The following is an 18,721-nucleotide window of genomic DNA, read 5'->3' as shown; positions in this document are numbered from 1 at the left end:
CTTAATCAACGAAGGGTGCGGCAAGACAATCGCCAAGATGCGTCGTCGCGTTGAAATTGCATGAACCGTAGTGCCGGTGGACGGACGGATATCTTCTTGTTTGCGCTCGTTTTGAGCAACCCTTTTTTCCGATCGATCCATATAAACTCCCCAGCTCGGTACACGCCAACACAACTCGCGTCACGACCCTTCGCACTGGCTTCGGATAAGCTCCATGAATATCGCAATACAAATTCTGGGGAGAATTAGCTGCAGCTCAGCACGTCGACAGTGTTGACTATTTCATTACCTACTGTCGGGCGTGAAAGGAGTTGATTACTCCAATTCCCATGCGACATGACAGCATCGTACGTGTCGGTTAATTCGCATCCAAGTTTGGAACAGGAACCGAATTATGGACGAGTTCTTCGACAAACTTCGAAGAATGGTCAATAAAGAATTGGCTCTAAGTCTACAACTTTCCACGGTAACTGTCGCGATGCACTCTAACGGATATAGGTAAACGACCTATGAGGTCGTTGATGCAGAATTAATGCACCTTTTCTGATCACTGTACCATTTGCTTCTATAATTAACTTGATTTCTGATCTCGTCAAATCGTCGATATTCGTGAGCAAAATTTGACTTTGAGCAAGTTTTGGTCCAAGAGTTGTTGATACTAGGTACACCTTGTTGTTTGAAAATTAGTATTTGTGTAGATCTTGAAATATTTCAGTACACTTGTGTCTATGACTTCAAATTACACGCGATAAAATATAATTACAACTGCTACGCTAATTGTAAGGTTACCAAAACCGATAGATTTGTTGCGTGGTATACCCTGCTTATTTCAATTATAATAATTATGCCTCATTTTTGTTGATGTTAGATTCATCAATGGTTTGTAATTCTCATTTCACGTGCCAAGTCTAGCTTCTAGACATAAAACAAAAAGCTGTAAATCATTTCGCATGTATCGTTTCATTTCGACCGTACTTTTTACGTGACATTGGGTGAACATTGTCCGCAGTTCGTGATCCGTGCCTCCAAACCCTTTTACCTTTATTTACGACCCTTCTCCTTTTCTTTCAAGAGTCTTTAGTTAAGACTTTTTACGAACTGAAAACTAGCATCCACATTCAGTGACGGAATGTTCAAGCTAACCATCGAAAATTTTTATTAGAGCTTATGACTTTTATTAACACCTACAAAAATCTTGGGTCTTTCAACTTAAAAACATCATTCAATCTTTATTATTTTTTCATTCATTCTCTATCCATTTGTTGGACTTAGAGCTAAGCGTTATTAAAATACATCAATTATAGTCAATACCAAATATCAGTACCCAATCATTACAACAATCAAACCATTTAATCTTGTCGCGCAAAAGCGTTGTCCGCGTATGACGCTGCAACGTCTCTTCGACCGTTAAAAAGTAATAATCTCGAGGCTCATGCCAAGTGCACTCATCTCGAAGGTTTGAAATCCTGACATCATTGATATGACAGCATGATCAGAATCAAAGCCTTCCAATCTGTCGGTAGCGATGACCCTCGTCAAGATCATCACGCTGCGTTTGAAACCAGGAGTAAGGAAAGGGAATTTTCAACGAGGGCGAATGCGTGGAACTATCAATCAAACGCCAGCGGGCTGTCCGTTGGCAATATCGATGTATTCTCGTTATTTAACGGCGTGAAAGGTTTGCCGCGTGATTAAATTTGAATTGACAAAAGTGGCGCCATTCGCGGTGAAAAGTTGCAGCAGAGTTAGAAGCCCGCAAGCTCACCGCTTAAGGGTTACGGTGCAAATCGGTCGTGACAAGAGTTGGCAGACGTCACGGTGCGATTGATTTCAATTGCTTGTGACACCTGAGCTTCTGCTGAGAAAGCTGCGGCCAGGCTGACGCCACATACGGGGCTATATTGCTTCGCAAATATTGAATTCCTTGCAGCTGCGTACACACAGCGATCGACTAGCTATTTTTTAAACCACCTGCTGCCGTATCGGTGAGTCAACAATAAGTTGTTTTCTTCAAGACGAGAACAGTGTCGGCTGGTGCTTGAAATTCAAAATATAGAAATAGGATAAAAGCTTTCGGATTAGTTGTATAAATTCATCGTCTTCGTGGTTCGAATCCTTGACCTTTTCGTGGTGTGACCAGATCATCAGGAGTTGAGATTTAAGTGAGGATGTGAACATTATATCAATGTCATTATATTATGTCAATGTAATAATACGAGAAAAACGTAACGCCGGGCGTAGCAGCGCAACGATAAAAGTGGCGATTACATTTTTTCTTCCGTCGGACGGTATTCGTTCCATAAGCATGACACAGCGGCAAGACACGAGTAGTAGTATCGTTCGATTCTACGATCGTCATAACGAGAGGTACTAGAAAGTGCTTCGTCTCATAAAATCAGCGCAACCTAAGAAAAGATACACTTTATCCTCTGATTGTGAACGTTACCTTCGTGTTTACGAGCCAGTTTTTTCCGCTGTTTTTCACATCGCAAGAGATTGGAAATCAGTGGAAACTATCGCAACAATTTTAGTCGCTTTTCAAGCCCTAAATTATCGCTATTTCAATTCATTTGGACATCAATTTTTTTCCGAAAATCATTTCACGTGTTCGGATAAAAATAAAATGACGCTTCGTGATGCCCGAGTAAGATTACCGGTAACTTGAATGTGGAGAAATAGTGGATTATGAAAAGAAAAAATTGACGAAATTAGATTTTGCACAACCAGATGACGTACAAGGTCTGGTAATACATTCGTTCACCGAATGAAAGAAGGAAAATGTGAAACCGCATGCGTATGTCTGACCTTTCTTTGCTGGACGAAAAGTACAATTCCATACATTTCCGTCCCTAGATTTCTCGAGGATTTTCTTGGGACACATTCGGGCTTACGCGCATTATCCCTACATCCCATCCGCTAAATTATTCAATTCATTCGTACGAACCTAACTTCCATCGTTTTCGTTGTCCTTCGGCCCTCTTTGCGTCCCCTTCGCATCGTACCTCGTTTTGTTCTCCTAAACGAAAACATTCTACTACGTGGACACCGGACACAAGATAAGTACAGAATTTAGAGACCCATTATATATGGGACATTCCAGACCATTACAATTTGGCCATGCGCTCCGCAATTTTCACTTTCATTTTCACGTTTGTGCGTCGTAGGGCATCGCAGAAAAACAAGATTTACAAAGTTTCGTAATGGATGAAGTAAAAATAAAGTTTCCAGTAATTGTAATATAATTGTTTGATGAAATCTGCGCAGTAAATTTTAAACAAAATTTTTCAGTCTGGTGCAAAAGCGAGCGTGCATTTAATTTGGAAATTTGAATAAAACACGAAAAGGAAATTTTTCTTCTCCTGCTAACTGTTTTTTGACTCTCCGACTTTTTAAATCTAATTCCTTGGGTTGCCTATTTTTGAATTTTGTTCTTTTTGGAAAGATCTTTCTGCGTAAATTTCATAGAATGCGCTTACGGCAAACAGTAATATCGTTCATCGAGCTATTATTAGAAAACTAATTTTTGTCGAATTTATAATTCTGCAAAAAGTGTTTTGTGAAACCTTACAACATTATACAATCAAACAAAAATTAAATTAATGACTCTTTTCATTCGAGGATCCTTTTCGTCTCTCATTCAATTATCTCCGATGCATATAGCTAGTAAAAAAAAATTGAACTCGCTTTGCAATTTTACATAATTGAAGACGTGTAAAACTGTTTGAGGTTGAAAACTGAGAAACAACTGATCATCTGCAATTTGGCGAGCGTTTGAATACAATTTTCGTTATTCAGGTGAGTTGATAAACAGGATCAAAAGTGGCAAATGCTGTTACAATTCAAGACGAACTCGATGTGTTCGCGAGTGAAAATTTAACCACATTGTCATTATACGGTGAAGAGATAACGATTTACCATAACGACGAGAGTTGCGCATCTCTCATGCAATTATTATCGTATTTGTTAATTAATTCTCGTGCGGAATATTTGTTCGGTTAGCAGATGAGATTGATTCGGCACGTTAATTATATTCGAAAATAATTCCCTGTGCCAGACAGACTTGTCACACTTTGTTAGTAATTAATTTGTCGGGATTTCTACCCGCAGCCCGAGTACACGTGTAGTTTCCTTCTATATTCCGTTGGCGCAAGTTACCCTTCAAGTTTCGAGATACCGTCTCCTAGTTGTGCTAATTACTAGTATAACCACTCAATTATACATCCTTTCCTGACCCATCAAAGTGTTTCCTGCCGAAACGACTATCTCGTTCACAAGACTCAAGGTGCACTGCTTAAACATTGGAAAAATAAATGTACTGACACTAGTGAAATAAAATTTTTGCGGAACACTTTTCTGTGAAGCGTGCGCAGATTGCCCCGTTTTCCATCAGTTCGGTAAGCCAGCGTTGGCGCATGCGCACAATTCAAACGATGCATTTTAAACGCTAGGACTTTTCTTTGCGCGCGCGCGCACTTCCGAATTACTCAAACTTACGCACTGTGTAATTGAACGTAAGTTACCTAACCCTAATTTTACGCGTTGTCAGTTATACTTACCGTGCTTCTCAAATCAAACTTTCCTTCAGAGATGATGGAATAAATAGCGATTGCAGCACTTTAACAAACTTCACACTCATCTGAAATTGCTTATTTTCCAAACTCGTAATACCATATACTATTAGTTCACGATTTTTATCATTGGGTTTGATTTCATTGTTACACACAACAGCGTAGTATTCGACAAAAATTATTCTCCAAACGTACGAATTTTCGTGTTTAACGCGATGGTTTAGTACGGCCTCGTAAGTACATCTTATAATATAATTATCCGGCACTTAATAACCCGCCTACGGCATACTCCGAGTCTATCTTAAGACAGTTTGAATGAAGCAGAGCGCAGATAAAGTTTTTTAATTAAAATCCATCTTCTGATCTCAATTTATCTTTGCCTTTGCCGTCTTTCCATTCTGCACCGTCCAATTCTTTCCAGCTGCCGTGGCTTTCCATTCTAACGTCAAACTCATTTAGGCAACCGACTTTTATATACAATCATCATTTTCACAGCTGCAATTAATATTCGTTAGGCGAGATCGCGTTTCATCCGATATAATACCCATCACTGTCCGTTAAACCCGCGGCGGAAACCCTTCTCCAAACAAACATTCGTCATCCAGAGCTTAATGTTTTTACCTACGGTTTCTTCGCGTACCGAAGACTCAACATTTTCTTCAACCGTGTCTGACGATAGATATCGACATTTTTCCGCATAACGTAACGAGTATCAGGCTCTTCGGTCCTGCGTGCCGGAATATTCTGTTTTTACATTTATCGTGCAGTTTAAAATAATTTCCGAAGAAAAGGCTAGGCTGACAAATGGGAATTTCCAAACATTTGGAAAGGAGAAAAGACCCAGGCCAGGTGAGTCTGACTCTGCTTTCTTGGACAGGCATTCGCACCGCATTTGGCAAGACAATAACGGCATTTCGGCGCGATGTACCTTGGATGTAGTCTGTACACCAGTGTTTGTCAGTCTTATTAATACGCCCCTGGGACACTTATTTTAAACTGTAAAAAAAATTTAATCAAACATAATGTGCCAGCAGGTCGACTTTATGTTTGTGTTATTTGTTACATTTCTCTTAGTAAATATGACAAAAATTATTGTAGTTTTGACATTTAAATTGTCACGTCAACATTTAATTTGTACTTTATACTTTTTTTTTTCACTTAGTAGTACATTAAAAAATGTTCAAATCCACCCAAAAACTTGAGCGAACCTGCTGGGACATTTTTTTTCTAACCGTGCAGGGTACGAACACACGCGGAAATAGTAAACTGTCTGGGGATCCATCTGCCTGTTCCAAAATACGATTACTGTGATATTGGCGACAATGTTTGGTGACTGCGGCGACTAACAATAAGAATGTTAATAAAAAGTGAATACAAAAGACAAGAAAACAATGATAATAATCGAGGAAAACAAAAGGATAAAGTTATTTGCGGTAGAGTCTGTACGGTTAGTCGCTTCTGTCGAGCAACAGAGCAGACGTCGTCTTTGAGAGAAAGAGAGAGCCGAGTTCAAAAACATGTTTGCTTACATTATGTAAAAACAATTTCAACCGATTTGCGCTCGTCTGAGTCAAACGGAATCGCGTAAAGTGTTTAGAGGCGCGCTTCTCCGTGCTGCTGAGCTTTCGAGGACGAGCGGAACCGTTGACGGTACACGAACGCGGAGCTTAAAAAGAAAGGCGAAAACAAATGTAGAGGGACCACTGTCGAGGCGAGCGACGAAGATTGAGAGTGGCGATAGGGTTGCAGGGATTCGGGTTTGGGTGCGACCCGAACTGAATCTTGAGCTTTCGTTCGGCCGTTTCTACTTCCGCGAGTTTTATTGCTAGTACAATTTAAAGTGCGACTTTTGAACTTTTCGTTCCTACCTACGTAGGACTTTCTCTCTCTCTCTCTCTCTCTCTCTCTCTCCCTCTCTCTCTCTCTCTCTTTGCTGACTTGATTTTATTACCGGGGAACAAGGGTGAGCCGTTACTGCGTCACAAAAAAAAATAACCATAAAAACCAACAGATTTCACCTCTTTCTTATTATACCCTCCATTTGTTACCTACGTAAATTCGTACCATCGCATTCACGCTTGCAAACAGATCCTTAAACGAAGACCTGCTAAATGAAAGCTGTCGGAAAGTAGATTCATACTCATTAACCTGCAGGCAACCTGGCAACTGAATTACGGTTACAACTGGCTAAATTATACAGATTGAATTCAGCACGTGGAAATCGTCTCGATATTTATTTCTGTTGGTATACCTCGTGCAAAAAAGAATAAAGCTTTAATGGGAAATTAATTATTCAAGTAATGCATGTATTGATGTTTTTGATTTGAGAAATTCATTTCAAAGTCGATCACGAGGTCGTAGAATTCGCCACCTCTCTTAATCGTTGCGTATTCATCTTTGAAATTATTTCTTCTGGAGTCAGAGCACGTAATTAGATAAATACCTGAAAAAATCCCGAAGCTCAATAGACTGCTGGAAACATGTGCAAGCAGCTCGGCTTTTCTCTCCTCTTCTTAATTCATCCGGTACAACGTTATTCGCCCGATACGTCAGTGTGTTCTGCAAGACTCCTCCACAGTCAGCCGAAACGAGCAAAATGATAACAATGATATTAACAAGTATGTACGGAGTCTGCTTACTTTGCCGTATCTCTGAACAAACACTGTTTTCCACTTTGGTACAACGGGGCTCGGAGAAACCGTGTCTTGCACTTCGAACAATTAATTTTCGGCTTACTTTCCCCCCCGAGTTATATTTTTCTTCGCGTGATCGATACGATCATCTTTTAGAACATACTGCGAGAGGATGGATATTTTGCTTCGACGACTCCTCTTTACGCTTCGATTTACTGCTCCATTGTATCCGTATTGGTATGCACTGGAGGCCGGTTGGAACTCAAAGAATTAGGTATTTAAAATTTTTGCTCGTAACTTCATCCCGATGATTTTAATTTTCACGTACCCGAGAAACCTTCAGCGAGAACGGAGTGCGCGCAGTAGAAAACCACGAAACCGTAATGATTTGTCATTATTTCCCCTCCGTTCAAATAGAAGGTCGTGTCGAGGAGTTGACACAGTGGATTCCGAGTCAACAGTGAAGCTGATTGACCCGGTTTAACGGGATCTACTCGATTTTTCGATAATTGTTCACCCGGATTACGCTGACTGCTGCATTTTCACATCAGTGCTGAGTACGCTTTGCAGCATAGTAAAAAAAGAGAGTAAAATTTCACTCGGTCGGTAAAGTCTGACTGTATCGTCCTCCCGAGACGGAGTTAGCCGCTCAAAGAATTAGGAGGAAGTTGATTAATTGGGCATCAGTTAAAGGGAAGTCGATGTAGTTTGATGGGCAGTCTGCAGTAATCAAACCCAAAGGGCTCTCTTTAGTTTTTTAGTAAAAGCAATCTCTGTGAGTGCGTGTGAGGAGTGAAACGTTGAAAACTTTGCGGAAGCCTTTGGCTGCTGAAGATGCGTGACAACCTGGCTTCATTGATCTGAACTTCGCACTAGGCACGAATTCGGCGAATGAAGTACGAATCACGGACTTTTCGGGACGAGTAACAACTGGGTAAAAACTCCGAGGAACACTCGTTTCAATAATTATTGTAGACTCGACGAGGAGCGCGAGAGAAATTCACGGTCTGGTTCACCTGCAAGTAAGTTACCTGCTTAAGAATTTAAGGAGGCGCCTTGTTACCCCGCGTAACCGAGGGTGAAAAGAGGTGCTCGCTTTGTCTCCCGCGGGTTGAAGCCACCGGCAGCTTGTCGGAAGTGTCGCGGCGATGATTACGCGGACAGTGTCAACCGCAGTCTCTACCTCCGACGAGGAACTACAATGATCGTGTGTTTTCAGCCCCTGTTTGTCGCCGCGGGCGCCGACGGCACCCCAGAGAAAACCTCGTCGCCCTTTCGCGCTCCCGTTTTCACGATTCCTGTCACCCGATTTCTGTGACGAGAAATGTCAGGGTCGTGGAATTCGAAAGATCGAGATATAATCGGAATATGGAAACCACGATATCGAATTTTCAAACACGCGATTTCCCCCTATTTCATCGAGTCCTGCAATTTGTAAAGTCGAAGTGTCGAAAAACCAAAATTTGGAATTGTCAGAATTTACTGTTCCGCGGTTTGTAGAGTAGAATCTTGCGTTTTTAAAAATTTCATATTGCTATCCCTCCAGTCTCTAATCCTTCTGCATTTTCACCCTCAACTGGATTCGAAAATGTTTTTGATTACACACGCGCCGGAGATTAAATTGCGAAAGAAAATCGCAAGGATTGATATCTCATGGTATCTGATTTTAGATAGGCCACCGAATTGCCATTTCACACGCGTTGAATTTCTTACCCTCGAAATTCTTATCGACGCATTAACTTTCCTCCCTATCCTTTTCGCGTTTTAACCCACATGGTGGGTAAAAGCATTGAATCCTCGAGTGACAGTTTCATGCTGCTTCGAATATTTCTCAGCCGATTCGTGTTTTTAGTTACATGAAGAGCAATAATGGTGGAGATCTTTGATAAAAACTTCCTCCATCCCGTCCCGATAACATATTGCAAGGAACTTTAAAACTTGAATTGAAATTTCACGGAATCGTGAACGCGGATCAGCTGCTACACATAGCAAAATTTCCAGTTGCGTTTACCATGCATACCTGGACTATGTTTAATTTTTTAACCGTAACTAAAAAACATCCTTCTCTGTAAGTAAAAAATGAATTTTAGAAGTAATATAGTATTAATAACTAGATAATCAAACTGAATTGCTACTTGTACGACATTTTCTTGTAACTCCAATACTATTTTAATTGTTTTTCTAAAGATACTACAAGAATTTTCTATAAACCGTAGCAAATTAAATTTTTCCTAGCGTACCTTAATCGCTATTCGCGAAAAAAATTAAGAGTTTTGTGATTGCTATTTCTTAACTGGCTCGTAGAAGCTCAATAAATACACAACATAGTCAAATTTTTTTGTTTTTATTTTTCAGTGAAAATTCTTATAAAACACCGTTCGACACTTTCTGCAACAGTCAATATAAAAAGTAAACACAAAATTTAACGTCAACCTTCGTTTGGCGTTACTTTCAACGCATCAAATCTGTTACTATGAGATTTTGAACTCTGAATAGTTGAACAAATTATTTTCACCTGTATATTTCCGGACTTGACGTGGGTCCGAGATTTGAAATTTTTTATTGCACTGCCTAAGGGGCAAGAGCCGAGACTGATCTAATCTTACTCCACCCAACCTAAGCCAACGCAAGTTAACGTCGCACCGACTTGACCTACGCTTAACTCTGTGCTAAGCTATCGGCTGAGATTGCCTAAGCCGAGCTGAGACCGAACGTGTTCCGGTTTTGCAGGGAGAAGGTTAATTGCTAACGCATTTCCATATTTTCGAGCATCCCTGTATTCTGAGCAGCGTTTAGGTAACCGAAAAAGACGATTACGGAACACTGCAAGAAAATCTGAGGGCTTGCAATTTTTAATTAAACTCTCTTCAGGCAAATCCCGACCTTGGGAACATTTCAAAGCACGAATTAATTGCGGAATTTGCACGTGTCTCTTGCATATGCGCTCGGCTTGAATTACCTACACGTGAAAAAAATGTTCGCTCTTTGTCTCTGCGACCTCTGGAATTTTTTTCGTGAAATTTGAACAATCTTACCCTTTACTCGCGATTTAAAGTACGCAGAAAGCGTAAATGTCGAATCTGCGGCAACTCGCGTGTCCAAATATGTGATTGTTGTAATTTTGCAAGCTCTTGCACTCAAACTGCTTATCGACATCTACATGAATGGTATTTTTTTCGACAGAGCCTATATTAAAATACTGAGTGCAAACCATTTTCGAACATTTTGTGCATTAGGACGTACTTTACGGAATATCGAATTCACATCGAGAGGGATTTAATTTCTGCTTGCCCAGGCATGGGCTTTTCATTGATCAAAAATTTGCAACACAACAGCCGGGTAATTAAATAAAACTTTGTTAATTACTCAGCGAACGTGTCAATCGAGCTGAGAGCACAATTAACAATCGCGACAGTGTGACGGGGCGGTAATGAAATAGCGATAATTTCAGATGTATTCGAAAATAAATTGAAATCCGACCATCGAACGCGAAAGTACGAAGATTTAATGAAAAACGGGAACTTTTGGAAAATCTATACAACTACACAAATACCAAATAACTGAAACATATAATTCTGAGTCCAAAATAAAAATGAGTCTTGTACCTGTAACTAGAAAATCTAGTATTCTTTTCGATCGCGATAATTCGGTTGTACCTTCTTGTAACTAATAGCGATTACTCAATGTTGGTGCGACGGTAAATTTTATTGAAAAATCCCAGTAAAATATACAGATTCAACGTTGCGATGACCAAAAAATGTAGTACTGATAATTTGCATTAGATTCGACGGTTACCTGTACCCGTTAAATTTTTCTGTACTTCCAACAATATTCAAACTGTTATCGTGACGATACCTATTTTAGTGGAAAAGTTATCGTAATTAACACAATATGCGAAATTTTATTCAGTGCGGAGGACTTTTCAAAGAAATATGCACACCGCGATAATCAGTTTTAAAAACCGAGTTTGAATTACAATTTGAAAGGAGTTGGAAAGATCGATACGCGATTAATCTTACATCTGCCAAGGCAGGCTCGATCGGCGTTAACCAGCGGATAAATTCGGTGTTTTTAATTAAAGGTTCGTACAGGTTACACGGGAGCCAATCAAATTAACTAACGCGGGATGGTTTTTATTCCCTTTCCCGGGGACGACGTGATTAGAATATTCATCAGTTATACGCGGGGGATGTTCGCATTCCTTCCCTGGGTGAGAAACGGTGGATTTCGACGATTGGTCGGCGGGCGGAGAGCGAGAAAAACAGACGACGGAAGCAAAGTGGAAGACCTGAAACCCGGAGAATGGTCGAGACAAGAAACGAGAAAATTAAACAAACTTATCACACCCGGTGGGAACTATTTGCAAATTAGCGGGGGATGCACGCTTCTCTTTTCTTTCGCCAAATTTCAACCTATTTCCCGAAATGTACAGTTCGACCTTCTTCGTGTCTACGATGTGCCAATCCGACATTTTATTTCTAAAACGAACTTTTTTGTCACTCGATAACGAGTACGTCTCTCTAAACTTTTTACTGACAAAGGTTTATCACTTAAACTTCTCAGACTGATCGGTTATTATTTCGAAATCCCGTTTTTCTACTTGTTATTAATATTTTTCTGCCAGTTGAATTTTGGGCAAGAAAGTTGCTGGCTCTGCCGATCGAAGGCTAAGGATTTATCTCGCCGAAAATTATTGTTAAAACTTTTTTCAAAAACTTGTAATTGCAGGAAGAGCTTGGATGTGAAAGTACGAATATTGCCTGCGATTTGGTTTACAATTAGCTATAAATTGGAGACTAAACGATCGCTCTGAGATTTGTTGGAGTTCGACCCAGCATAGATCCAAGATGTTGAACGAGGAAAAACCCGTGGATGAATAATTACTTTCTTCTTATTATTATTATGGAAGAAAACTCATCGCGGGCATATTTATAGACGTACGTACATTCTTGGATGACAAATGTGTTTTTGTGAGTTCGGTGAAATTCGAAAACTCTCAGACAATCCGGCATTTTATATTGAAATCCCTGCAAGCATACACGAGCCTTCTATTTCGCGTTTCTGTACGTACGAATCTGTGAATTTTCAGGGTAACGCTAAATATTGATCGTGTTTGGGTGTGTGCGTTGCTTGTAGTGTGGTGCTAAAATCTGCATATTATACCTCCTGCCTATATAAAAACCGAAGAAAGAAAGGTGGAAAAAAATACGAGGCGTGAAAAAAAACCGAAAGAAAAGAAAGAACGAACGGAAAGCGCATTTATTTTTAAGATTTATTATTCCTGTGCTTCTCAACGGCCTTCGTTCGCTCCCTCCGATTTTCTCTCCAAGAGCAAGACTTTGACGAACTATCGCCGTTTATTTTCAGAAATTTCCCCAGCTACAAGCTGTCTGAAATTAATTACTGCCACTCTGTCATGTCGCTGAGAACTATAATATTGAGGCAAAAATCTCCAGTTGCGTTTAAACTTCTGGAAAAAAACGAGACGAAAATTCAAATTCTCAATCACTTAAACGGCATTACTGAAGTCAGCCTAAAAAACCGAGTTTTCCATCAAAAGAATTCATTTATCTTTCGCATATGCATAAATGCTTGGATTGCAAATTGTAGAGGAACAAGATTTTACAATTCTTTAGACTTTTATCGACACGCGGATGCAAATTTTACCTGACAAATGTCACAAAACCGTCTGTTAATGAAGAATTGATGAATAATTTTCTGGTAACAATTTCCTCCTATACGAATGAGCCATTTTACATCAATTTTCAAACTACCTTCCTAAAAATTATCTCAAAATTTTTCAGTGACTTTATAACATACTGAATGTAATCTATGTCGACCCTTGTCAACATTTTTCTGTAACCTATAGTTACTTGAAAATTATACGAAATGGAACTCGCTTTAATATTAAATAAAATGAGCTAATCAGCTTGATTTTGATGTCTGAGAGAAGTTTGCTGTTCTATAAAGATGACCTTTGAAATTATTATATTGGAATTACAGTTTGAATAGTCATGGTTAAATTTTCTAAAAGGCTTGTTTTTGTGTTTCCAATAATTCGCTGTGAAGGAAAGATGGATAACTTTCTCGTAAATAGTGAAGAGCACCAAGAATACGTAAGTGGCAATTGTTTATAACAAACTGCAAAATACGCCACATTATCGAACTCAAATCATCTATCGCGTTTTATATAATATCCTTTACGGTTTCGGTTACCGTTTATGGCAACTGTGATGACCGTATTAATCACCCTAAATTTATGCCATTGCAAAAACAAAACCTTCGGTGCTTATCCTCTCCGTACTGAGAACGATTTCATTCGTTAAAATACTAGTAAATTCGATATCATAGCAATAAAATATTATTAGAATCAAAAAAATGTGGTAGTAAGTATGATTATAATTGTCAATACTACATTTTCTTTATATCGCAATATTAAATCTGTTCGTTGAATTTGCTATAAGTTCTTTAAATGAAATAAGACGTCACCGTCAATGTAATGTTCAACCCACATCAAATTATTATCAAATCAACTTGTTGAAAATAATGTAATAGGAGCAACCATGATCTAAAAAAATAATAGCAAAACGTAACGAATTTCTACTGAAAGTTAAAAAACACACTTCGATTTTTTACCCAGAACTTTATTTTCCGGCTATGGTAAAAAATTCAAACTCTAAAGTACCGTGCAGTAACCACAACTGGAAATTCCTCAGGGTACGCCATACGGGCTGAACGTATAATATTTCGGGTTGTTTTTGATGAAAATACTGGGAAATACTCGATGCGAGAACGTGCCGCAGAACCGGCCGATTCTGTTTGCAAAAGCGGATCGGATAATTTTCGACAGAATTTTCAATATAACCCGGATACTTCAATTTCAATGGGTCGAAATCGAATGCCTTCGAGTGTCACTCAAGTCGGTATTGATATGGGATTAAGTCCCGCTGTATCTCTAACGATAAAACGAAGCAGGCCGGTGGGTTACATACATTTTACATATGTAAATGTTCCCCGCTCTTCTCTAAGCTCTCACATGTCATCCCCAGCTTCATATATTTGAACTTTCGAAATTCACGGGGATGAAAGTTGGCGCCCCCATCGCCTCACCATAAACGAACGCGAAGCTCCAACAAGGAGTGTAAATATTTATTCCCCCTCTCCCTTCGTGCACGAGGAATTAGCCCCGGAATCGCCGTTTTTTGAAGGGGATTCTACGCATTCTTTGTCGCGTACGATGCTGTTAGTGCTTCGCCGTACTCCCTTCGAGAATTCACGATCCGGGGCGAGGCGTCGTTACCCAACGAAATTAATTTCGATAGACGGCTATCCCTTGATCCACCCTCCCTAAAGCTGCTCGTCAGATAACAACCGCAAACCTTCGATGAAACGATATCGTGCTTGGGTTGTGGTCCAAGTGCCGGATATCATTTCGGTTAATTGACCTACTACGTGACCATGAAATGTGCCATATTTAGGGTTGGTGAAATCACGATTCGAGTTTGAAGATGAATGCAGCCATGCGGATTGCTGAATATTTAAGATTGTATTTCATGGATACACTGAAAAGGAAAGACGAGAAAATATTGTTGAACTTCAGAAATGTTCTTGGGATACACCGGAATGTTTTTCCCACCCGGGAATTATGACTAATGGAAAGTCAGAAATATTTTGGATTCAAGGTAATTATACGAAAGAGTATCGACCAGATCCGAGATCGTGAGGTTCGGATGTTGGTGGAAATAGATGAAATTGGTTTCCGGACTCTCGAAGGCGCCTCGAATAACAGGCCTCGCGGGATCGCGCCAATACCTGGCCGACCCTCGAGGTTTGATAATTTTCGCGGTCACGCACACTTTGATGCAACGCAATTAGACCTTGTCGTGTTTGCTACTTGAGGTCGCAGTTTGATCGGGATAACTTTCGAGGAAAATTATTCGAAGTGATCGAGGATTTCTTACGGTGAAAAAGTGTTGAGAGCAGCCCTCGGTCTTTCCGGTAACTCTGATCGTAAAAAATTGCTTCCTGAAACACTTAAAGTTCTTCAAGTTCTCAAAGTCGTCGTGAGGTCGCACCTTTCCTATACACTCAAGACTCAGCGTGCCAGAAAATTGTAGTTCAAACCTTAGAATCAATTCCATTTCTTTGACATAGATATAGAAAGGCGCAGGTGCCGGAACATCTTTCATCGTACCTCAGAGGAAAATGAAGTATGCAAAGTATTAACCAAGTAGTATCGATCTATTTATTGTTAGTGAAGATACCATAGACTTCCGAGATCATTTTATGACAAATTTTGGTGAGTGTAAATCGATCGAAGGCATAGTTGGTGTTTGAAAATATTCTAGGATCAGAAGTGTACAGTTGATTATTACAGGTAAATCAATTTTTCTATGAGTTCTAAAATTTCAGAAACCTATGAAACTGTGAATTTTGCTAGTGATCCTGCATTATCAACTATTAGACAGATTAATTCAACAAATTTTTATTCTCACGCCTAGTTTGTGATTGGAGTGAAAATCTGACAGTAGATAAACGTGGTTGATGCACACTGAGCCCTTGTATTAAAATGGAAAAACACCGAATTCCTTTTTAGATAAGACACTCGCCCATATTCTCCACTATAACATTGAAGTATAGTAAATGGAATCATAGAAGTAACCTTGAGAGATTTTATCGCCAAAGTTTGAAATGACTCTCAGCCTCTGCTCGAAAATAAGTCGCGAATCTCTTTAGATTTACGCTGCGCACTATGCGGATGCTTGAAGCTGTGCATAAAAAATTCTCAATATAACACATGTGTATGCGACTCGGTGAAAAAGATGTTAAGACTGTAGTTTACAGTGAAAATTTGTATTCACATACCGAAGTAGCAAGCTACGTCGAGAGGCGAATGGTAATGCCAGCATCATTTTTCGAAAATAACTCATGCCCTCGCTTATATCGGTTATAATACTGGCAGCGCAACCTTTTCTGATGCGATTTGAAACCATCCCTCGATCGAAAGGGGCCGAACAACTTGGAGAGGGCTCCACCCGAGAATATCTACGTGAAATAATGAATATTGGATGGCTGAGTAAGTGGCGAATTTCGATCCCGCCTTCGCAGGACCTTACTTGTTCATGGTAAGCGTCGTCCTTCGACACGGACGTCTACCGTTTCCAATTTTCATCGCATTTCCTTTCTGCGCCTCATGATCAAAGCAAAAAGCAGGAATGAATTTTTGATGCTGAAATTCGGGTAACTCGAGGGAAGACAAGCCCAAAACGCATGAAGAACTTTCTCAGTGTCTACTATACTGCACGACGTTCATCGGGACCCAAGTCCTCGTCGAGCCTACGGCGTAAACGCACGCGTGTCCCGTAATTGGAAACCGTAATTGTTTCAGTTAAACCAGCGTTGTTCTATCTCGAGTATGAAATTAGGTAGGTAGGTCCACCGCTGAATCTTGAGGGGATTTACAGCGTGCGATGTACCGGAAAATCCCACAGCGGGTTTCAACTCCGGCACATAATCTAGTACACGGAAACTTTTGGATCGAGAGTCTTGGCCCCTGGCGTGAGAGTGTAATTGCTGCCACTACTTGGAGAAACTCACCGTTTCACGACGTGCAGTTCGTGTTTAAAGAGTACTTTTAACATTGACTCGCCAATTGCGGTTCGCAATTATTTCAATACCGTCAATATTGGCTGCGCAATACTTTGTCACCGCACAATTCACCGATCACATTGTGGCTACACCCTTGGGAACTGACGAAAATGACGAATCTATAGAAAGAGAATAAGATTTGACTCACCATTAGCGCGTTACAGAATCGTATGGAAATCTCCGAACTCTCCAATCACTAATTTACACATGAGTTTCGCACTTGAAAATACATCACACAGTGTCCTTCCTTCACCTGACGCGATGGCTTCAGGTATTTACACCTGACCCACTTGACTGATGTTTATCACGAATCCGTATATCCTTATGCTGGAATCGATTCTATTCCTCGTCCTCGGTGCCAACTTTTACCCTTGGCGTATCAACACGCCGGCAATGAACAACAACGGAGCATGATTCTGTCGGGAATATCAATTTCAATCGAAATCGTGTACCGCGCACCGATAATTCACGAATTTCTCTTCCAAAGAGTCATAGCGGCGAGCCTCGAGCAACAGATTCAGTTACGGTGTTCCAATTAATACCGAACTGATTTACCGTTGGATTCAATTAACGGTGTTCATAGATTCGAGTCCCTATTTTCCCACGACCACACTGACATTCCGTTCCCACCCTTTCGCGTAAACGATTCACGACCTACACAAGCGGCACCGATTCGCGCACTGTATCACTATTTGAAACCACGCTGATCACTGCAGACTGTTCGGTTTAAACACCCCCTTCAGCAATGCCGCTTAATTACGCGTCGTAACTTGAACGGTCAACTTGTGTCGCGCGACCTTCGAACGTATTATTTCAACCGAATCACCGAAGTATGCTCCGACAGTCGTTTCGTTTTAATTCCAACTCGTAATCGCGTGTAAATGCCTCTGATTCAACGGCAGCCACATCCACAGAGTAATCGGCGATTGTTTACCGGTTTGTTTTCGTCAACTCACTAACTTCGGCGAACGACATTCCACGCATTGGATATTCAGGAAATACCAACTTTATACTCGAATTCCATAAAACTTTTTACTCATCCGAACCCCGAAATTTCGTGTCTTGCAATAACGATGCTGACCAAAAAAAAATTCCCGAACCTCTCGTAGAGGGAGAAAATATCAACGGTACTCGCTTCTCGAACTTGCACGTGTAGAGTGTAACCCGGCACGAAGTCACCCTTACGAGAACCGAAGGTAATTCGAGACGACGGCACGCGGATTCGCGATCTGACGCGCTTCTCGGGCGCCGTTTGCCGAATAGAGAAAGCTCGACTTGAACTCCGCACGCTCCGCCCCCCAGGCGACGAGCTTTCCCGGGGGCGAGCGAACGACCCCGAAGCTTCGCCGACCGCAGAGATCGATTGATGCCCGTGTTACAATAGAATTATTAATCGAAATGTTTGATCGGAATCATATCGTCATGCCCGTCTTCGCGTGGGAAAATTTCTCGAGTGTTCGCATGCCTGAGAGTTTGCGTCGTAAGGCTAGAAGATTTATACGAACTAGTGCGCCTTCGAATCGTCGAAATATATCGCAGGATCGGAATGTAGTAACTTTTTGCTACTTCAAGTGGACATTGATGAAGTAACAATTTCTAGAGATGAATTCTGGAAAGAACCTATCAAAATATTCTCAAGCAATCAAAAAAAGTTTTTGCCATAACATTCAGACGCGAATTTCTGCAGCGACGGAGAAACGGTGAAAAAAAGTGGTCTGTTTGGCTGATCCTGACGGGCCAGCCTAAAAACTTCCCGAGCGATGTATTTCGAGCTGATTGACGAAATACTGATTTAAATCAGTTCTAATCTGAGAAAACCGACTTCGATTAAGACCAAAATCAATGAAATCCGGTCCGCCATTCTCAAAATGT

The 18,721-nt window shown here is 40.5% G+C and overlaps 1 protein-coding gene across 2 annotated transcripts in view; it reads right to left on the bottom strand.

Moving 5' to 3' along the window:
- LOC107225916 (TWiK family of potassium channels protein 18-like) overlaps positions 1-18,087 on the bottom strand; it is a 261,304-nt gene extending 243,217 nt beyond the window's left edge. For both annotated transcript variants that reach the window (XM_046733944.1, XM_046733943.1), the window contains exon 1: positions 16,998-18,087. The gene's annotated coding sequence lies outside the window, so the exon portion shown is untranslated. The remainder of the gene's footprint in view (positions 1-16,997) is intronic.
- Positions 18,088-18,721: the final 634 nt, after the last annotated feature.

Source organism: Neodiprion lecontei, chromosome 3 (genome assembly GCF_021901455.1).
Source record: "Neodiprion lecontei isolate iyNeoLeco1 chromosome 3, iyNeoLeco1.1, whole genome shotgun sequence".
Lineage (NCBI taxonomy): Eukaryota > Metazoa > Arthropoda > Insecta > Hymenoptera > Diprionidae > Neodiprion > Neodiprion lecontei.
This window is presented reverse-complemented; position numbering and strand designations above follow the sequence as displayed.